This window comes from Felis catus, chromosome A1 (genome assembly GCF_018350175.1).
Source record: "Felis catus isolate Fca126 chromosome A1, F.catus_Fca126_mat1.0, whole genome shotgun sequence".
NCBI lineage: Eukaryota > Metazoa > Chordata > Mammalia > Carnivora > Felidae > Felis > Felis catus.
In genome coordinates, this window is record NC_058368.1 from 81,069,990 (window position 1) to 81,092,973 (window position 22,984).

The 22,984-nt window shown below is 51.8% G+C and overlaps 2 long non-coding RNA genes across 2 annotated transcripts in view; one reads left to right on the forward strand and one right to left on the reverse strand.

Annotated features, from left to right (window-relative positions):
- The window catches only part of LOC123384983, a 396,740-nt gene that overhangs the window by 291,842 nt on the left and 81,914 nt on the right, over positions 1 to 22,984 (forward strand). The gene's annotated exons all lie outside the window — the stretch shown is intronic.
- Positions 2,255 to 10,359, reverse strand: LOC123384982. The gene is made up of 4 exons (XR_006596861.1): positions 9,931 to 10,359; positions 5,914 to 6,009; positions 3,725 to 3,833; positions 2,255 to 3,121 (listed from the first exon to the last, which is right to left on the reverse strand). It is a non-coding gene; the product is annotated as an uncharacterized LOC123384982 (long non-coding RNA).

Genomic DNA, 22,984 nt, shown 5'->3' on the forward strand with positions numbered 1-22,984 from the left:
GAGCATTCGTGAGCAATGTTCCTTCAAACATTTCTTCTGCTTGTTCTCTCTTCTTCTCCTTTGCTGTTGCAATTGTGCGTGTTCTGAACATTTGCCACGGACCCGCAGCGCTTGGATATGCTGCTCTGGGTTTTTCTTTCTTCTCTACACTTGTTCTCTTTGCATTTCAACTTTGGTAATTTCTGTTGACCTGCCTTCCAGTTTACTGACTCTCTTACGCCTGCATCAAATCTGCTGATGAGGCTTCAAGACACTTCTTCATCCCATGACAGTGGGGTTTTAAAATTTCTAGCATTTCCGTGTGTTTTTTTTCCTTAAACTTCCATCTCTCTGCTGGAATTCCCATCTGATCTTTTATGTGACCCACTTTTTCTGTTAAAGTCTTTAACATACTAATTATAGTTATTTTAAACCCCCTGGCAGATAGTTCAACAACTGTCTCGTAGCTCAGTCTGGTTCCAAGGATTGTCCTCCATTGGGAATGTGTTGGTGTTCCTGGCTTTTTTGTTTGTTTGTTTTTAATGCCTTGTCATGTTTTCTTGGGAGCTGTGCATGTTGTGTAGATGAGCAGAGTGAGAGAAATAGTATCCATGCCTGGGGGTGGGTGTGTCTGTCTTTCTCCTGAATCTGCAGTGTGAGGTTTGCAGCCCCTGGGTGGGAGTTGGGGGTGTGTGGGGTTTATCACTGCAGTAGCTCCCTCCATGGGAGCAGGCTTTAACACCTGCAGAGATCCCTTGCGGGGAGGTGGGGCGTGGGGGGAGCAGGGTGAGTCTGTGTTTTCAGTCTTCCCTCAACACGGTACCCCCGGGAGGGTGTCTTTCAGGCGCCTTCCCCTCCCCGTCCCTCTCCCAGCAGGACTCTCTTGGGATTTTTCTGCCTTTTGTTAGCGGAGCTCCTTAGCCCCTTAGCCTGACGCTGGTGGTGGGTGGGGGGTGTGGTTTCTGTCCTTCTGATGGAGGCTCATTCCTAGGCTTGCACCCTTCCCCTGGGTCTTGGGGGTGTGGCTCTCTCAGTTCCCTGCCTCCCCTCTGTAACAGTTGTGGACTCAGAGCTTAAATTTAAAACCCAGGAGTAGGCCGGGGGTTTTGTTTTGTTCTGTTCTGTTCTGTTCTGTTTTCCCGTCTCTCCCCCCTCAGTCCCCTGCTCCGTGGTCACCAGTGCCCCCGCCAGTGGACCACAGTTTGTCCTACGGTGGAGATGGGGGGGCCACGGTTTGTCCTATGGCAGAGATGGGGGGCACAGTTTGTCCTATGGCGGAGATGGGGGGCCACGGTTTGTCCTACGGCGGAGATGAGGGAGGTCCTGGGGGGGGGGTCTCATGACCTTGCTCCACACTGGTTGCTGTTTCTCCCCCCAGGTCTTCACCACAAGGCCTGTGTCTTGGGCTCTTTCTGCTCTTTTCCACGAGCATTTGGTAGGTTGGTAGAGAAAGGACCTGCAAGGTCATGCAGGCTCCCCGAATTTCTGCAGCCCCAGGGGCTCGCGCTGGGCCTCCGCCAACCCTCAGCCATTACCAGTTGTGTCGTCTTGTCTCTGTTTTAGGTGACCCGCGTCTGCGTCTCCCTGCAGTACTGGGTTGCAGAGGCTGAGCCTGCTGTTGGCTCTGCGACCTCAGCTCTCTGACAGGTCCGGGCCAAGTTGTGGATTTGGAGTCAGGCTGCTTCTTTCTCCCTGTAAGGATGGGAGCAACATTCCTTCCAAGGCAGCCCGTGCTGGGGTGGAAGCTGGAAGCCTCCAGGACCCAAGGGGGCCCAGCGCACACGGGAGCGGGGATGTCTGCATCCCAGGGCTGTCGGCCTTGGCTGCGTGCTGGTCTCACCCAGGACACGAGGCTCAGCCTCGGGTTGCACAGAGCTCTCCCGGCGGCTCCAAGCACAGCTAAGGCGGCAACCAGCTGTCTGGTCCTTTGGGAACCTGTTGCTTGCGGTCAGCCCGCTGTCTCCACGCTGGTGAGTGCGTCTTCCTCCGTAAGAGCCTGTTCTGAACTGATGACGGTAGCTGTTCCTTTCATCCATCCAGTAAAGTAGAAACACCAACGGCCTATTTATGCCTTTTCCTAACAATGTGTGCCAAAAATGACTCCAACAAGGGGCACCTGGGGGGCTCAGGCAGTTAAGCATCTGACTCTCGGTTTCGGCTCAGGTCATGATGTCACGGTTTCATGAGTTTCAAGCCCCACATCGGGCTCTGTGCTGATGGTGCAGAGCCTGCTTGGGATCCCCTCTGTCTCCCTGTCTCTCTGAACCTTCCCTGCTCACGCTGTCTCTGTCTCTCTCTAAATAAATAAATAAAATTTTAAAAAATGAAATAAAATGACTCCAACAAGACAAAAAAAAACCAATTTTGAGTTCTCTCTTTGGCTGATGATGCTTTTTGAAGCTTGCCAGAGGGATAGCTAATTGGTATCTGGTGTTACTGTTTACTGGAGACAGAAGTAAGAGTCAATCTCATATAGTCTAATCAGTTTGGTGAAAAAACCCCAGATATATATGGGTTTTTTTTTCTGATTTCCCAATCCAATTACCCATTACAATTATTTTTCTTTCCATGAAGTTGCTATTTGGCATTGAACTCTGTCACTGTCAAAAAAGCGTTGTGTTTGGCATTTGGTTTCCTTATGCCCATCTTAAGAGCCAGCTGCTTTAATTTCATCATTGCTCCCTGGACATAGGTTCCTTGAAACAGCTTCAACGAGCTCTCGTCTCTGAAGGAAATGGATCGATTCCATGAAACATAGTCACGTTTCAGGCAATACTGTCCTAACATCTACTGTCTCCTTCTGCTCCAGCTGACACTCTGGTTGAGGTGTTTGGACATTCCAAAGGCTGATTAGCCGTTGTTCCTGGGCTTCCCTGGTTTTGCTCCTCTGTGCACATCGGACCAGGAACAAGCCCATCTTGCCTGACCCCAGACTGTCTTTGTGGTCTTGCACATTCTGATGGCGTATGTGACACCTCATGTTTGGGCTTCTGAAACTTGTGCATGCATCCGATTCCCCGGGGGTCTCTTAGATTGCAGAAGGAACAGGAGGCTGGGGGTGGCCGGGGTCACGCATCGTTTTCTAGCTCCCAGGTGGCACCGGGGCTGCCGGTCCCTGGACCACACTTCGAACGTCCATGTGCTAAAGGAGCGAAGTAAAAGGTGCAAAACCCCATTTTATCAATTTCTGGAACTTCTTATCCTCCTAATTTTCCAAAAGTCCCAGCCCAGGTTTTAAAGGTTCAAATTACTAGAATATTCTTCCTGACCTTATCTTAGAGATCTCTCTGCACAGCATGAGGGCAGGAGCCCAGCCTCCGGGCCCAGAGCTGAGTGGGCATGCCCGGCGAGGCCCCGTGTTACATGGAGGGCAAGGAGGCAGCTGGCACTCACCCCTCCTTTCTCCTTCCTTCCTCTTTTCTCCCGGCCAAGCCCCTACTGCACCCCCCACCCCCAAGCTGCAAAGCCCAGGCTCACTCACGGGAGCCAGGACGATACCTGAGACCTTGCTGGAACGGCCTGACATTGGTGCGAGGTCATGCAGTACTGTCTGCAGACCCCTGACGGGGGGGTGTCCCCGGTGCCACCTTGTGTGTTCTCAGCTGACTCCCCTTTCTGGGCCCCGTGTGGGGCTCTCTGGGTGCATCTTTTGGGAGGACCAGGCAGTGCTCCTGGATGCGTCTGGATCTCACACTGAATTTAATGACCATTCACACACTAACAGTGATGCCCAGCGGGACCCTACCTCTCTGTCTCCCCGTGGCTGTCATGACGATCCCTCACATCCGAGAAAACCATATCGTGTGCTTCATTAACTCTCTTCACCCTCCACGTGCAGAGGCTCTGGATATTCACTGAAATGAGAAATCAGATCATATTATTCTTATCTCCTGTTTGATAGAACAGTCCAGAGAAAACTGACGTACACCTACTGACCTGGAGTGTTTTCTTCAATTTTTTTTTCCAAAGCGATTTGTCATTTACTTGGTTTTGACAACTATGAGCATGAAGTCATCATCTGAAAACATTGTGACCCCCTAAGACAGTACTGTGGAAAGAACACCATGTGCACATCCAGGTCAACTACCTGGCTGTTCGTTCAGCCGCACCCCCTGACTGTAGGAGAGCGGACTCACAATGCCGGGAGGATGGTGTTCATGGGCGACTCCAACGTGACCCTTTCTACTGGGAATTAGGATCACACGGGCCCCACAGATGCTAGTCACATGTGCCCGAAGAGCTATGACAAGTGTCTAAGTGAGGTGGCTCAGGACTTACTGGAGGGAGGGAATGAGCAAATGGGCTGGGGAAAGTTTGGAAGTTTTGAACAAGGCCAAGGCAGCTCAAGAATTCCATCCCTTTCAGGAGAGAAGTCTGTTTATTAGGAATGGGCATTACATTCTAATCAGGGAGATTAATTTGAGAGAGACGGAGACAGCACGAGTGGAGGGGGACAGAGAGAGAGAGGGAGAGAGAGAATACCAAGCAGGTTCCACGCTGTCAGCTCAGATCCTGACATGGGGCTCAAACCCACCAAGCCATGAGATCGTAACCTGACCAAAAATCAAAGTCAGAAGCTTAACTGACTGAGCCCTGGCAAAGGATGTCTTGAGATGATTATGGTTCTCTGTGCTGTGTGCCACCAGCAGGCGTCTGTGCATGGACCTGTCTGTGCACAGGACTAATCCTCTGTGGCCATGGCATCTCATGCCCCCTGCCCCCTGCTATAATTCCAGCCAGTGATATTTCATTTATGGCTGTCCTGTCTATGTCCACAGTGCGGTTGGCCCACGGTTCTCTTTTGTTGTTATATTTTTATGAGACTTCGCTGCAGGATAATGATTGACTAATGGTGTAGCCAGGCAGCTTTCCATCCACATATGCAGGATCTAAAAATCTCCTTTTTCTCATTCCTGCAGAACACACAGGCCCTTTTGCCTTTGTGAGCAGCAGGGCCAATTTGCTATTTCTTTCTTGGCATTTATACATTTCTTCCGGCTACTTCCTCCATGCGCCTGTGTGGTGGGCTTATTTGGCTTTGATAGGGTGGCCCCAGTGGATAGGAACTCCGCTACTTTTTTCGTTACAGCCTTGTTATTATCATTATTAGACTTAGCTATTGTAGCACATGGGTCATGTACTGAGTATGCATGGCTTTAAATAATGTGACATTTTCCTGGGGCTAGTTTACATTAAATGCTAAGGAAGAATCTGATAATGAGAAAGCAGACAGATGGGCTTTCTGAAATCAATCCCACAAGAACTCAGTTCAGAGGCCCTCGCTCTTGGAGATACGGTGTGAGGACGTGATCCCTGGAGCTGCAGGGTTTGGGAAGAACTCACCTGTTAGCAGCTGCCCTGGCTTTTCCTCCCACTGGCCTTACATAAAGATGGTGCCTTCCAGTTGAGGTTGCCAGAAATCATCTCTCTGGGCTGCCCACCTGAGAGTGAGGCAGTCCATGGCTGCAACCCCCCCAGTCACACAGGGCGGCGCTCGTTAGGAGAGGGGGGTGGCTCAGTGAGACTGCATTTATGGAGCACCTGGTATTGGAGAGGCGAGCAGACGCTGGGGAACAGCCAGCAAAGGACACCGCGTGCCCAGACACTGCCGCGGCTCTGCCTGTGCCTGACCCGCCTTTCTGCCACCCACTTCTGTGCGTGGACCACTTGGGGCTCTGCTGGGTCCAGGACGAAGTGGGGTCTGGTTTCCAATTCACACATCCTATGGTGTGTGCATACTCAGTGAAAGCTTCATAACTCCCAGGTAGCTCACAATCCTTAACTGTCTGCTCCTTGAAGGCCCACCCGAGTCCCTGTAGGAGACACCCAACCACATCCTGCTCTTACAATATCATTATTCACAGACGATGAAAGAAAAAAACAGATACATTGGCCTTTGTCAAAATTAAAAATTTTGTGCATCAAAGGACTCACCTTCACAGAGTGAAAAGGCAACCCACAGAATGGGAGAAAAGATCTGCAAATCATATATCTGATGAGGGGTTGATATTCAGCATATGTGAAGAATTCCTATAATGCAGTAACAAAGAAAACCAACTCGGTTAAAAAATGGGCTAAGGACTTGCATAGACATTTCTCCAGAGGAGACACGCACGTGGCCAGTAAGCACGCGAAAAACATGCTCGGTATCACTTGTTATTAGGGAAATGCGAATTGAAATCACATGGGTACTGTGTCCCACCCGTGAAGGCGGCCGCTCTCAAAAACCCGAACACAAGTGTTAGTGAGGGTTGTGTGCTGCTGTGAGAATCCAAAAAGGTACCGTCGCTGTGGAAAACAGTAGGACAGCTCCTCAGGAAAGTTAGCACAGACTTACCGTATGGTCCTACAGTTTCACCACCGGCTATTTACTGAAAATAGTGTAGTAGCAATCCCAGGTATTGATACGCCCATGATCTCAGCAGCCAGAAGGTAGAAACAACCCAGACACCCATCAGCAGATGAATGAACCAGCAGGAGTGGGATGTTGTGTGTGCAGAGGGACATTGTTCAGCCTTAAAAGGAAGGAGATCCTGACACCTGCTATAAGATGGATGAAACTTGAAGACGTAGGTGCTGAGCAAAATGAGCCAGACACAAAAGGCCAAAGACTGAGTCTGTGTATGTGAAGTAGTTAGAAATTCCCAGAGACAGAAAGCAGAACAGAGGTCACTGGGGTGGGGAAGGGGAGAGAGGCATTACTGGTTTATGGGGATAGAGCTTCGGTTTGGGGAGATGAGAAAGTTCTGGACACAGACGGTGGGGGTGGCCGCACAGCTCTGGGAATGTGCGGAATGCCACCGAGTTGCATATTTGGGGTGACGGCACGCCTTGGGTTATGTGTATTTTACTACTATAGAGAGTATCGCGTCCGAGGAACTGGTGCTGCTACTGGGAGTGCTGGCTCAAGATGTGACATCTGTATTGTTTTTTTAAATTTTTTTTAATGTTTATTTATTTTTGAGAGAGAGAGACAGAGTGGGAGCAGGGGAGGGGAAGAGAGAGAAGGAGACACAGAATCCGAAGCAGGCTCCAGGCTCTGAGCTGTGAGCACAGAGCCCGATGCGGGGCTCGAAGTCATGGACCGTGAGATCATGACCTGAGCCGAAGTTGGACGCTCAACTGACTGAGCCACCCAGGCGCCCCTGTGACATCTGTATCTTGCCAACACAGGGCTCTCTGTTGGGAGAGTGTGATTCATCTTGTTAGAAAAAAAAAAAAAAAGGAAAACACAGGGTAAAGAAGATTCTCATGTTATTTTGCTCAGATTTTGTTCTAAGATATTCTAGACCTAGATTATTGCTTCGGGCATGGGAAATCCGGAACGCCGTGATAGGATCTCAGGTTGGGAGGACTCTTACGAGGTCACCGTCTTGCCCCCGTCTGCAGCTGTCGTATCATTTAAATTATCCCGGGTGGGCAGTGGCCTGTTCTTCTTATGAAAAAGATCTCTTCATGTCCCATTTCAATTTCAAGCATTTCACTGGCACGAGAATGTTCTCTGTGGATACCCTCAGGCACTCTGTTCAGGAGAACATCTGTGGAGTGCACACCGTGACAGTGCCTGGTCTCAGCATGACGGGGCCACCCGGATTTCCTGACGAGATCGCAGGGGGGTCCCCCAAACCAGCTTCCAGTCAGGGGTGTGGACAGAAGGTGAAGGCCACAGACTGCCTCTCTGCTGCCTCCTCCCCCATGTGTGGCCCCGTGTCCTCCCTCACCTCACCCAGGCTCCAGGCACCGTTGCCGTTCCATGTTCTTTCCGAGCCCTCCCGAGTCCTGGACATTTTCCCCCTGCCCCTTGTGCTGGCTACCTTGTCGGTGAACCTGTGTTCTACAAAGGCTTTGTGGAACGCACAAAGGGAATAAACGCCCATGGTACACAGCTATTAAAATGGAATTATGTACTGTTTTCGTCCACTGCCCCAATCCCCTTCCAGAATTTGCCAAATCGTTCGATTTCATCTTCTATTCTGGAAGTCCCTAATCACAGATGTTGATACTATGGCACAGTCACTTTTTGGTTAGGATGTACAGTGAACACAAGTCTAGACCTTAGGGAAGTCAAGTTGCTGGCGACTTGTCATCTGTCACTTGTAGGGTCAAATTATTCTGTTATCTAGTCACTGGTCAGATAGAGAGGAGAATGGGTTGTTTGGGGAACACAGCAGTTTATCATCTTGGTTTGTGGTTGCTCCGTGCAGGGCTATTCCCCCTGACCCGTCGATCAGCTGGTTTAGAGGGTCCCACATGCACACCTTTGAGGCAGAGAGCGGAGGCGCTGTCCTATACATGCGGAACCTCGGGCTTACGAGACCATCCCCCAGATAAGCAGCCTCAAACCCGCGTCTTTAACATCCCATTGTTATAGAGCCAAGATGAGCAAAATCTCCTGTCTAAAATACGGTCAGGGTACAGTATGGCATTCTATGGCGTGACGTGAGGCCCGGCCACCTGGGGAGGCCAGTGCTGCCTCCCCAGGCTTCTGAGCATGGCGTGCTTCTGGTTCTCCATTCCTCGTCCTGGCCGATCTGCCGGCTCTGATGCCTGCCTGGAAGGAAACCCGGAGGGGTGGGTATTGATGTAGAGATGAAGTCAAATGCCATTATAACATGCAGCCTATAGTCGAACTGTTTAATCTGCCTTTGTTATCTGTCACATTGCTCGATGACAGAAAGCAATTGCATTACCGATCTATAAAGCTGGAGTTACTCCCTGGGTGATAATTGACCAGATTGGTATTTCTATTCATGCGTTTTTAAAAAGAAGGTAAAAGTGGGTTGTGTCCAAGTACAGCATTTGATTGTGTTAATAAATGTGATAATCAGGTTTGGATGTACAACCAAATGCCTCCCACGAGCAGTGCGGTCGCCCAGCCTGCTGGGTCCCTGTAACCATATAGAACCAGAGGCCATTGTCCCTAAATTGCTACATTTGTGGTACAGGATTGCTTCAACGGTGCCCACTGGAGTTATTTGTTCTAAAAACAAAGTTTTAAACGAAGAGTCCTGTAAGAAAACAACATTCTGCTTCTTTTACCCCTTCCTTCCCTTCTTAAGAGAGTGTTCAGAATTTGGACGCCACGAGGCAGGAATCCCTCAAACCACAGAGAAGAGGCTCTCCAGTCTGGACTCCCGTGGTCCACCAGTCCAGGGCCAGCCTGCCTAGTTCTCAGCGGGGCAGCCGTGGAGGCCCGGCCCCCGGGGGGGTGAGCCCTGCTATCGCACTCCGACCGGCTCCAGGGATGTTTGCTCGGCTCGTGGTACCTCTGCCTTCTTCTCCGGGGCTCAGACGCACTGAAGGGCCGGGACCGGCCTCGGGTGGAAGGACACCAGGCTCGGAGACAGGTGGGCCCAGGGTTAGATCCACCTCTGCCCCCCCTGAAGGCTCACTCTCAGCCAAGCCCCCCATTCTGTCTTGGTCACGTCTCCTGATGTCTCCATCTGTGGAAAGCAGCTAGAGTTTCCTGCCGTGGGGGTTTGCTGTGAGGCCACAGGGCAGCCCCGCAGAGCAGCCCCCCTCCAAATAGCCATAACGAGACCAAGACCGGTTATTCATATTTATAGTGTTGATTGCAACTGTCTTCCTTGGGTTTTGAATCTTGGAAGTCCAATGATCAAAGCAGAATACAACAACAACAACAACAACAACAACAACAACAAAAAGAGGTGTATTATGTGGAAAGAGCAGGGCCAGGTCTTTGCCATTGACCTGGTGGGGTGGGCAAGTGACCCTGCGTGTGTGTGCCAAAGACCGGTCTTGAGTGTCGGGGAGCAGCTCCACACAGGGGCTGGTTTGCTCATTGGCGGGTGTCGTACCCCCATCCTGGGGTGATGGTTGCTCGGGGACTTTGTCACGAAATGCAAGCATATGTGGAGATGCCCCTACAGCCCCATAGCACCTTCAGTGTAACGGGTGGGATAGGAGTCCTCCTTTTAATGAAACACTCACCTTCTGGGAGCCTGTTGGCCACACCGCTCAGGGGCTCCTGGCCGCCCTGCACCTGACGCTGGCTCCGGAGGGAGGAGGCTGCATGGCTTTGCAGGAGGTTTAGGGAGTGGAGGGATCAGCGGCAGTAATGACCACCCTGGCTATTCACTCTGCCCTCTTGGGTGGCCTCAGAGCTGCAGCAACACCCATGTGACCTCTGGGTTGGCTAGAAACGCTGTGGTCACAGCTTGTTCCGATCTGTTTTCAGGATCGTCTGGGAGAGCCAATGGGAAATGGGTACAAGACCTTGAAGCCTCCAGCTTGAGGCTTTCCCATTAGGCAGGGAGTGCAGAACGCTGGCCTTTGCGGCAATCTATCTTCCGTCTCTGTTTCTGTGACTCCCATCACCATGGTATCTCAGATCCTGGCAGGCACGCAGCTAAAAACAGAACCTGGGGGTGGGGGGAGTGTGCCCTTCCTGACTTCGGATCGTGTGGAGTTCTGTTCTTCAGGGAACAAACTGAGAGCAGAGAGCTGGCTCCCTCCTCCCCCCAGGTGCCCTGACAAGGCACCGACCTTCAGGCCTTGGGGCGTAGGCTGGCGTCTGTAGTCTGTGTCTCAGCCTCCAAAGTGGGGGTGCAAGCCCACATCACTCAGGGCCTGCTGGGATTTCGGTGCCTGGGATTCTCACTCATCCACATGCATCTGGAGGCCTGTGCCGGGCCAGGGGCGTGCCCCGTCCTCCAGCTGAGTGCTGGGTCACGGGAAAGTGCTCTGGTAACAGGTGCAGTGGCGGAACCTCCGCAGAAATGCTCCGGGGTCTCCAGGGGGCTCCCACGGGCTGTATGGAGAGCTCGGCACGGGCCAGGCTGGGACTTGGACCAGTTGGAGTGGCCTGGACCTACGTGGGAGCGTCGACCCAGGGCGGGCAGTAGAAGGTGATGCGGCAGGTACACTGAGTCAGGGCGCTTCCACTCAGCCAGTGCTTCGTGAGCTAAGGCCCCACATGACACCTGAGGTGTGAGAGGCGGTGGGGTGGACCCCAGAGGTGCCCACCGATGCCCACAAGGGGGTGTGGACGCGAGGCAAGGCAGTTTGCAGCCAGGGAGGTTTCACTGAGAAGTCATTGACCAAATGTTAATGTCATTGACCAAATGTTTCACGGTGGGAATTTTCTGTCGCGTGAGGGTGTTTTCAGCAAGAGGTCAGCACGTAACATCGTAAGCAGAATGCCTCTTCCCGTGACGTGGGCATGCATTTAAATTCGTGGCATGTTCCTCTTGCGTGAGAAGGCCGCTCTCCAGGCACAGCGGCGTTTCCGAGCTGTTTCTCACCGGCACACGGGTTTGGCGGATCCTGCCGTGTGTGGCTGGTGGGTGGTAATTCTAGCTGCCCCCTGATGGTGCAGACCTAGTGTCCATGTGTCCTCCTCCTTGAGCTGTGTGACTGGGGAGGACAGGAGTCAGCGATGAGGCATCTCTGGGGTGAACCGGCTGCTGGCGGAGGAACAGAATGTCCTTTCCAAGAGGAGAAAGGGCAGAAGGGGTCAAGGCCTCCCTGGGGCTGCGGCTAATCTGGCCCCTGCTCTCCAGGGCTCTGCTCTGAGGGCAGACTTTGAAATTATCCCCGCCTCTCCATCTGGCCCGTGAACACGGCTCGCCTGGAAATAGGGTCTGTGAGGGTGATCGCAGTGAGGTGAGGGCACGGGGCGGCCCTAACCCAACATGACTGGTGTCCTTCTGGAGGGAAACTGACACAGAGATGGACACACTCAGAAGGGAGGCCGTGTGGCGGCCCAGGTGGGTCATCCGCCACAAGCCGTGGACCGCCAAGGCCAGCAGAAGCTGTTGTCCAGTGGCCTCGGAAGGAACCCACCTCCCGACGCCTCCACCTGGAGCTTCTTGACTTGAGAATGGAAGTTGCAGTTGTTAAAGCCAGGCTCACATGTGGGACACTGTTAGGGCAGGAAACTAACAGGCCGACCTTTCGATTCAGTGGCACAGACCAGACTGGCTCCTGGGCCACTTAGAAGAACGTCTCATGGATCCTTCACAAAGACGTCTTGGGAAGGTTTACTTTGAGGAGATTGCACGTTTAACGAGAGGCGTGCCCTGTGTTTGAACCTGCCGTCCAGGCTCTGGGAGGAGGGGCCGTCCGTCAGGATGACACCTTCATGGCCTGACCAGAGTGAAGCTCATGGCCGGGGCATCTGGGCCTGTTTGTAGAGATTGGGATGCTGTCCTCTGAGGGAGCACGGGGCGGGTCCAGGAGCCTCCGTCAGTGATAGTGCAGCTGTCTGCCTTTATTTCTTCTTTAAATTTCTGATCGTTCATCAGTTTAGATACATCCTGTGTGATAGCTTTTCATCAGATTTGGCTGTTTTTCTGCCTTTTATTCTGGCTGTGTTCAAGTGCTCGGCTGTGATCACTTTCAGCGACATCGCTTAGAAAACGCTGATAATTAGATTTAAATCATAAAGTATGCTAATGCATGCAGATAGTAGCAGGATAAAGATTTCAAAGGCAACTTAATGTATTCTTCTCCTTGGCAGAAGCCAAGCAGAGCTGTTTGGATAGTAGGTTATCTGCTGCCGTAAGACCAGGGAGGTTACACGAGAGGAGCCCGAGAACCCTCGGGGGCTGTGCTCAGGGTTCTTTGGGCTGGACCGCTGTCACAGTTAACAACAATTATGCTTCAGTTCTTGAAAACGCTTTCCGAACGTGTTCCATGCGTAGTGCACATGCCCTCCTGCACGGCTCAGTCTTTCCTTGCTGTGCATTTGTAGGGTGTCTGGTCTCTGGAAAACACCCATCAGGTGTCTGTGGGTGTCTTAGGGTCTCCAGCGTGGCCCTGCTCTTGGGGACATCAGACAATGGACGTATAAATGCAGCTGTCAGGTTACACGGATCCTCTGCCCACCGCGAGCTAGTAGGGAAGGAGAGGACACGTGACTCACAGAGCAGACAGTCTCCACATGGGAGGTGGGGGGTGGACATCAGCCCTGCAGGGCAACCAAATGGGGGCAAAACATGGTCTCAGCGGCTGCACTCAGGCTGAGATGACCCCGGAGATGTTCTGGCCTCAGCAATTGGGAGGAGGTGTGCGTCTGGAGACGGTTTCTGGATGGTGGGATTAGGAAGGAGGTGGGTGTGCTGTCCGCTGTGTGTGCAGCACTGAGAAGGGCCTAGAACCTTTGTGAGGAGGCAGGTGGATGGGCACCACTGGCGGAAGCTGGGGTTGCACATGCTCTGGGACGTCTCAGCATAACGTGGCATTGTACAAGAACGAGCCCATAGGGTGGAGGTGAGGACTTGGCCAGCATCAGGAGCTAGGAGCAGACACCCCATCCTGTGACCTGGCACTAGCTTGGGCAGAAAGACACCCGGCGGCTTGTGCAGGACTCTGCCGGGAGCTGGCCCCTCCATCTTCCAGTTTGCTGTCCTCAGGGGGCGACACACGGGGGACCACTCGGCTCCAAGGGAAGAGGGGAGGCGGGTCAGCTCTGCAGCCTGCAGCCGGCCGGACCCTTCACAGAGGTGAACGTAAGTGTCAACAGGGCCAGTCTAACACCGAAACGGAGAAGGATATTCGTGCAGTTTAGCCTTGAGCCAGAGACTCAAACAGCTCACACACTCACAAGGCCTGCCCTGGCCACTCTGTCAAATCTCCTCGCCTGGCACCCCATCCCCCTGCAGCAATCCCCCCCCCTCACTCCGCCCCGTGCCTGGGCCACACTCTACAGCTGTGGGTTCTGTACCCAACAGGCAACACACTTTTATTATTGCTTGTTCTCCAGCCCCACCCATTAAAGCACGGGCCCATGAAGGACGCATGCTTTGCTTGGCACTGACCAAGTCCAAGGGCTCAGAGGGGGCCTGCAGTACAGGCCCAACACGTGTTGCTGAGTGCATGGATGGGCACAGAGGTTAGGTTCTCTTGTAGACGGACAGTGGGGCCACCGGACAGACAGAGATGCGGAGGCCCATGGGATGCGCACAGAGGCGGGCTCCAATGCTATGAAATGGTGTTTCAAAATCAAAGGAACAGATACTTCTTGTCTTGTTTCCTATTGATGCGGCAAAGGTTTCCCAGTGCCGAGCTCTGTTTTTGGAGGGCTGAGCACATTCGTGAGGGCCATGAGCAGGCTAGTAGGATCATTTGATGCCTAGACATCTAAATCAGCAAACAGGGCCTCAGAGCGTCGGACCAGCCCTGAGGCTTTCCCGTCCAGGGCCCTCTTGTTGGCTTATGTTCACATCGTCCGATTTCCTGTTGAATTGAAGGAAGAAGCTCAGAAAGTCTCTTGCACTCATACACGGGCAGGGACATCAGTCATTATTTTTTTGACTTAGGTAAAAAACCGGTAATACTGTTTTGATGTGCTCGTGTCATTTCTTCTTCACGCAACTTCTTTTCTTCTTTTAATGAAAATGGTCTGATTTCACCGTGCCATGCAGCTAACAGACATGCGGTAGCCATCCCAGGGCGAGCGTCACGGCCCAGCCACTCCTCGGACGCCTGACGTTCCTGAGACGCCAGGTCGAGCAAGCGAGCCAGTGACGGGTCGTCAGACGTGTTCTGGAGTCCATACTGATGGCCTTGTGATCTGTTCAGCTCGTTCTTCCCTTCAGTTTGTCATATGTCTTCCCGTTCCGCCTCCCGATCAACCCGTAGTGCACAAAACCACGTTTCATCATGCTGTAAAATGGAAAAAGATTTCTTTTCAAGCGTCACTGCGATTGTTTTGAAATGCCATTCTGTCTCTCTGTTAAGATTTAATTATCTGTTGCAAATAGCATCTGTGAATCAATGTTGCCCAACTCATTTTGGAATAGAAATGATCAAATATTTGGTAGCCAGAAAGCCAAGTGGGGAGAGCTACACCAAACACACAGCTTTCTGCTATGGCTCATGTTAAACACAACAACATACAGAAATCAGAGAGGAAGAAAGGAGACAGACCAGCTGAGCCACACGGCGATCGTCGCTCTGGGTGGCCTCACGAACAATACCGCCTTGTGGGAGATGCACACGCGTGCACACGCATGCACACACATGCACACGGGCACACGCACGCACACACACATGCAGTCTGGCCCAGGGAACTTCGGCAGGTGCCTGGAAACCACCTTCTGTGTCACCTCCCACTGCAGAGACGGTGTCTCTCGAGATTTGCTCCCACACAGTCAGCTTCTCCCCACTTAGAGGAGATATTTGAATCCTCCCCAGGCCGTTGGGCACATCTCCTCTGAAATGATATTGATGAGCGCCGGGCTGTGCTGCCTGGCCTAGAAGTTTCTCAGCTCGAAGTCTGAGCATCTCCGGTGGTGTGGTGGGTGGAGTGCACGTCCTGCTTCCTGCTTCCTGCGTCTCCGCTGCCTCCTGTGAGCGAGCACTGCCTCATTAGGGGTAATGCCTCTTCTGTCGTGGGTATTCTCCTGGAGTGGTTCCATCTCCAAATATGTTTTTTTCCCGTATCCACATGTCAATCAGCCCCTTGTCTAACACCAGAAAATGATAGTCGGGAGAATTGAAATTGCTAACAGTTTTAACACCAAAATTTAACTATTCAAGGTTCAGAATGACGGCAGAATAAATAGTGGCTTTCAGAATTGGGCCCCGTTACAGAGGCAAGTTTCCAAATTATTCTAATTTAATCTCCAAAGTTGCAGAAAACATTCAGATAAAGTCTGTTTATCTTGAGTGAGTCGAATCCCCAGGTTTCAGCCACAGGCCACGCTGGCCTAGCAAACTAAATACTCGGCTTTAATTTTTCCAAGCTCATGTTAGCTATGACATTGAACACTTCAGTTTTCCCTGGCCTTGTGCCCCTGGAGCGGGCCACTGGGTGGTCGGCATGTGTGGGGGCAAGATGGTCCGTGGAGGGCAGGCAGGGCCCTGGGCAGGGGGGCTGTCTGGGTTGTGGCATTCGGCAGATGCTGCCATGCCCTCTTGATGTCTCCCAGCTCCAGACATTCACCTTCACTGGGTCCATAGGTGGTTCTGAGAAGGCAGGGTTCAGACGCTTGGCTCAGCATCTTGGAATGCAGCAGGGTCATTGTAGTCGCACAAACGGTTGAATTGGGATCCCCATTGCCCACAGCCATTTACTCACAGCCGGTGTGAGGGGGCCCATCGGGGGTGACTGAACTTCACCCCAGCCCAAGGGGCTCTCCCAGGGGCTAACACAGACCCTAAGTCCCCTAAGTCCCAGCCCTCCCCTGAGGGGTCCTAACAACCTCCCTGGTCCCTGACAGCCCCCTCTGAGGCTCACCGCCATTGCCTGTGACGAAGGACCCGGCCCCACCTGACCTTGGGTCTCCCCCACAGGTCACCTGACCATGGGCTGGGCCCTGGGACACACTCCAGCTGAGGCTGAGCCTGGGGGCTCGGTCTGCTATGCTTTAGTGCGTTAGACTGGAGATAGCCTGAAGCCTCCAGCACCCCCACGTCCACCCATGCTCGTTTCACACCCTCTCCCAGGTCGGTCAAGGTGGAGGAGGCTGTGAGGAAGGTGCTGTCAGCCTCACCCCCTGAATGCAGCCAGGAGCTCAGGACTGGATCTTTGGGTGAACTGCTATTTTGTAAGCTTCTTTCCGGAAAGCTGCCAGCCTCCCTTCTTGGATCGGTTGCACTGGACATGCGTGTGCGGTGGAGTTTCACTCTGCCATATGTAAGCCTTAAAAGGAGAAAGTAGAATGAATAAGTAGGGAGGGAGGAAAGGGAGAGCCACAGAGGGTGAGAGCTTGAAGATGATGGGACTGACAAGTACCATGTGAGCTGAGGCAAAACGTGGAATTTCACCGCTATTATTCGGCAGAGCGGCCTCCCAGACTTGGGGGTAAACACACATCGGGTCCTGCCTTTGAGAAGGAGACAGGTTCCCCAAAGCCGTGTTGTTGGGGGACAGTGCTTCGTGGATTGTATGTTCCTTTGCTGGATGGTAAACACGGAGAGATGTCATTTTACGCGTTTTCTGTGTCAGAAAGCATCAGGGAATCCAGGAGGCCGGCCAGGCCCTGCTCCTTTCTGTAAGAGCCCTCCCGAGACCCAGGAGCAGGGTAGTGGTGTGGGGGTGACCCACACGCAGGGAACTGTCCCCTGCCTGCCCTTCAAGGACTCACTTCCTGTCCCCGAGTGCCTCCTTCAGTGTGCGCTCACGTTCACGTGGCCTGCTCACCTCCTGTGAGAGTGCTCCTCTCGAGGGCCCTCCCCCAGTGGGAGAAGGGCTTGGACACACGGGCCACCTCACCAAAGACAAATCGGACAAAAATGGTGGCCACGTCTCTCTGACACCCACAGCTGATAAGTATCAACATCTGGAAAAGGGCACGATTTGTGTACAAATGAAACACAGATCACAGATTCATCACTTCCCTAATGAGGTTCTCTCTCAATCTTCTCTTTTCCTCAGAACACAGGCTGGCCCGCCTGACCCTGACCTTCTGTGATAATTAAGCTCTTTGTGATGGTCTGTCGCCCAGACACCCTCTGATTTTCCTTCCTTCGTTTCCAGGACCCGCCTCATTAGAACAGTGTGACTCGAGCTAAGCACAGGGTCTCCAGTGCGGTCCCACCCACCGCGCACGTCAACATGCCACCATAATCTCAAGTGTTTCTCCGTTACCGACCCCCAGGCCACTGGCTTCTGTCTCTGGACCACTGATAATGGCTCCAGCGCCAGGTTGTGACCGCTGCCTCCCACCCTGAGCCTCGCTCATGGCTGCCAGGGGCCCCGTCATTATTTTGGCCACACACCCTTTCATGGTTTTTACCTTTAATCTCATTATCTGTCATTTTTCTGTCCCTAATGAATTCAGCATTTACCTTCGGGGACCATGCCCTGCGGGTGACACTGCCTTCCCACCCCCATGTCGGGGCCAGTCCAGTGAATCCCATTAGCAGACGTCCTCACTGTGTGTCTTCCTCTCAGGACTGAACCGGCCCCGTCTGTTCTGTCACCTCCCACAGCAGCGACGCGTTTCCAGAGTCCGCTTTCCTTTCCAGCTGGACATTGTGAGTTCTCGGCATCCTGCGCGTCTGGTGCCCAGCGAATCACTCCTTGCGATGTTTTATGATGCTATGGTGGGCCTCCTCCGTGTAGCCTCTTTTACGTTCTTTCATTTCTTCCAACAAGCCAACAACAGCAGCAACAAAATGTATCAGCAAGATTCTGCATAATAAAGCACTAAAAGAGGCATATTTGAGCTTTTTCTCCACTTCCCGCCATTTCTTATTTAGTGTGTAAAGAAGGTCTGTTTCCTTAAGATGACTATTTAGCTACAGCTAGAAATTTTAATGAGGAGATGCTGCAGAATTTGGCCCCAGTACATTGTGTGTGTGTGTGTGTGTGTGTGTGTGTGTGTGTGTGTGTGTGTGTGTGTTTTCAGAGGACACTATCTTAAGGTGGTAGAAAACCAAAAATCACTTCTATGTGCCAGGAAGCAAATGGACCTGTGATCTTCATTTTTTTTTTTATGAATCCCTAAATGTAAAATATATTCCATAATTACTTCTGAAAGCGACGCATTTCCATTTCCCTGGTCTTTCCCTGCAGGATCTGGAAATGGATGTTACCTTAGCCCCACGTAAGCATCGGACGTTGAACACACTCATTTCCCAATCACCCATGTTGACATGATTCTGATTTCTCGCCGCTGCTGCTCCTTTGGGAAACGTGTGCGTTACCGTCTGCTCCAGTCCCTTTTGTGAATGATGAGAGAAAATATTAATTGATTTTTTTAAGGAATTAATTATCATTGCCATGTTTCAGAGTCCCTATTGTCTCCCGGCGACCTCTGGCTCTATAAAGTCACACTGAATCTCATGATCTGTCGTGATACTTCATGGAGCCTTCCTTTCATCTCTGAGCACAGCTTTCTCACCTATTTTTTCTTGTAACTTTTAAACTTCATTATGAGATAAGATTTGCATTCTGCTGGGCCCTGGTACTTTGTATCTTACAGGAATTTCCCCTTCGGCATCCATCATTTTTGCCCTGCCTTCTCTGTAATAACAGCGCTTAGCATTTATATAGTGCACATCTTCGAAACGCTCCACAAACTTATGGAGGTTTAATTGTCTTGCCCTCGTGGGCCCTGCTGGAGCGGCTACCAGAGGCCCAGACGCTGCCTCGGAGGTCCGGGTAGGGTCCCCATGGGCCCCGCCGCCTTCTCTCTGACCTTCCAGTTAATTCCACATTCAGGGGCCTCCCCATCAGGGGCTGAGGAGAGCCAAATCTTTCAGAGCAAGCCGCAGAACCTACTTACACATCTCACCCCATTAAAACTGTAATCGATTTCTAAAACCTACAGCGTAGCACTGTTAACGGAAAACATGCCACATTTAACATAGAAGGAGATAGAAAATGGGGGCCATCCACTTAAATATGTAGCTTGGTTACTGTCAGCAGTCGGGTCAGCGGGGAATGAGCTTCCTAGAAATGCCCAGCACCAGGGATCAGTGGGCAGATGTTGTCTGCACGGCATCCAACTGACGTGCAGCTAACACCACTCTTCCCTGGAGCAGGGCTGTGGCCGGGCGCCTGTGATCGTCTTGACTTGGGATCGTGCCTGGAGATGTGCTGAGACTCGCTCGGTAGCTTTTCCCATAAAAACAGCAAGGCACCATCTTGTCCGAAGCAGGGAATTAAGAACGGATTGTTCTTTGAGGTTCGTTCAGTTTATGCTTTCTCTAGAGAAGGCTCATTTCAAACAAACACCACATCTTCTCAGTGAGATCTTCTAGACGTTTCCCACCAGAAGACCATCTCAATGGCCCCAGGATCATTTCCCTTCATGTCTTGGTCCTCACCTCTGTTTCCAACTTTCATTTTTTAAGCCTTGAAAATAAGTATAAATGTATAACCAAACTGCAGAGAAAACAATTTCTAGTGGGTACTCGTACTAATACCTCTTGAGCTACGTTAAAAAAAAAAAAAGCAGTGTATTTAGTAATCCATTAACTGAAAGTTGAAACCATTTGGGAGCATTTACTCATATGCAGAGTACGACAGTGTTGATAAACATATTGATAATTCTGAGGCATGGCGAGTTCTGGAGAGCCTTCTAGATTATTCAATAAATATTAAATTATGTTTAGATTAATTTTTTAGAAATAGTAGCTTTATTCTAACAACTGGGAAATTAACAGTTCAGTTACAGTGCATGTGTAACAAGTTTATTAACGAAATTTCTAGGATGCCTGGCATACCACATATGTTCATGGCATATATTAGGACAAGTACATAATAGGGTGATGCTTTTCTAACTTGAATATCTATTATACAAGGCTTTTGACTATTGCAGGGAAACTGATAAAATGGTAATATATAGGGTTCAGGAGTTACTCCTTATCAAGATAATCACATCTGGGTATCATAATGATTTTGCTGCCCTGGAAAGTCATATACTTTGTAGAATCCACAACCAGATGAATCATTACATGGGACCTATAATTAAATCACTTATAAAGGCTGTAAGTGCATGGCAAAGTTTATTGATTTCCTTGAGAATAATAACATCTTGACCTTGCCACTGTTCAAATGGGATTAAATAAATCTTCCCAGTGGGGCCGTGATGAAAGCAAGCAGGCTTCCTTCTCTTCTGTGAGTCTGCCGAGACTTTCCTCCAAGATACTAACTGACCCTATTACTTGTTGGACACACAGGAATGAGGTTGAGACATTCTTTTCCAGTTAATCCTGATTGAAATATGATTATCTTTTCCTATGGATTTATCTCTAGAACTGTGAGCTCTTGTCACAAAATGTCCTCAAAGCGTAGCCTCAGTCAAACTTCCACTGGCACAGGCACTGAGGTCGTAAATGGTGAGCAAAGCCAGACACGAGGCTTCCGTTCTGTTGGACGGTGCTGTTCTCAGAGTGCATGTGTGTGCACGTGTGTGCGTGCACATGTGTGTGTCTGCTGGTGTGTGTGTTAGCACGTGTGCGTGCTAGAACATGTGTGTGTGTTTGTGTGTGTGTGGAAAACTGGAAAGGCAGTTAACAAGCTTGCTTGTGATCTGGGGCGACAGAGGGGAGGAGGAAAAGCATGCCCTCTTTGAGGGAGAGGGAGGCGTTGAAGGGTCCTGCTAATGAACGTGCAATGACCCGCAGAGATGAGTCCCCTTCTAGAAAGGAGTGGAGTGCTGTGAAACTACATAACCAAAGAACTAAGGGGTCAGGGAAGGCTTTTCAGAAGACACGGAACTTCGTCTGAAATGTGTGTCTCCGTGCACTTATTCGTGCGTGTGTGTGCAAGGTGCACAGGTGTGTCTGTCTGCGCATATTTGTGCGCACGTGTGCAAGGTACACGAGCAGGTCTGTGTGTGTGTGTGTATTTGTGCGCATGTGTGCAAGGTGCATGGGTGTGTCTCTGCGTGAGCACGTATTTGTGTGAGCATGTGCAAGGTGTGTGGGTATATCTGTGTACGTATGTATGTGTGCACGTGTGTGCAAGGTGCACGGGTGTGTCTCTGTGTGTGCACGTGCAGCAGCGCCTGGGCAGGTGGGCTGTGGTCTGGACCCGAGGCCGAGCGGGCACAAAGGCTTCAGTGGGAGGTGGCACCTTACTGTCCAGGCCCCGAGGGAGGCCAGCGTAGCAGGGCTCGGGAGGGCTGGCCGGCAGCAGAAGCCAGGCCAGAGAGGGCGCCGGCCTCAGGCCCTGTGACGCTGCGACTCAGCGTTGTAGGCCGATGCGCAGGTGTCAGACTCACGTTTGTCAGGCTCACTGTGGGGTCAGTGAGGAGAGCCCCTAGGGAGGGCTCTGAGAGAGAACACACGCCTGGACATGGGCATCTCTGAGCCTCAGAGTATCTGGAGTTGGACACACAGACGAGTGAGCGCGGCTGGCGCCAGGTCGGGCGTCAGGGACAGAGGGGACCTGGCAGCCATGCCTTTCTGCCCAGCCTCCAAAGCTCTGCCCCTTCTGTTTGTTGCACACGGGTCCATGGTCCTGGCAGCCTCCCCCCGCCCCCACTGCCCTCTCTCAAAGCACCACTCGCAAAAGTGGCCGTGACCTCAGATGTCAGGTGAGCGTGGCCAGACCGAGGTGAGGACATTCCTGAGACCACGCTCCCATCTGTCTCCGACTGCATGGAGGGCTTTCTCGCTGGGATTTTCCGGCTGTGGTAGCAAACTATCACAGATGGGGTGGCATAAAACAACAGAAGCGTGTTCCCTCCCAGTCTGGAGACCAGCAGTCAGAAAGGAGGGTGTCGGCAGGCCTGCCCGCTCCCTGGGGGCTCAGAGGGGCCCCCACTCTCTGTTCCCGGCGGCCAAGGCGGTGTGTGGCGTCCCTTGGCCCCCAGAGGCATCCTTCCGATCCCCGTCTCTGTCGTGCCATGGCCACCTTCTCCTGTGTGGGCCTCTGTGTGTCTCCCTATGAGGACACCAGTCATATTGGATTAGGGGCCCATCTACTCCAGCATGACCTCATCTGAACATCTGTAAAGGCCCTCTTTCCAAATAAGGCCACATTCTCAGGTATGGAGGGCTAGCGCTTCTGTGTCTTTTGGGAAGAACGATCCGGCCCACAACAGCTGGCTTTTGGGTTTTCAGCTGCTAGAATTTGGCCAACCAGATCTCAGAGCTAGGACACTTTACTGAGGCACCCTGGGAGAACATGAAAGAAAGCGAAGCTAGCATTTGTCCCTGAAGAGCTTCAAATTAAAGTCCAGACTTGATTTCCTTCCTTCATAAACACTGTGGGACCATGATCCGTGATAACTAGATACCTGCATCCAAATACAGCTTTACTGCTGCTGCCTTGAGATGACTTATTACAATATTTCGGCCACAGGAACTGTCACGTGGGACCTAACAAATGTGCAGAGGCCCTCCCCTGCAGAGCTGGCTTCTGTTATGTGAGACTTCCGGACACCCAGAGGTCTGTGGTAATTGAGCCGTGGCCACTTACTGCTGTGTGCCTGTTGCTGTCAGATTCTAAATACAGGCGTGCAACACTCCTCACTGAGCCTGCCGTGGGCCTGGCCACACTGCTCATGGTGACAGACCCGGGTGGATTGAGATCGGGACGTGCCCCGGGATCCACCTGCACCACACGGTCTGCAGGGAG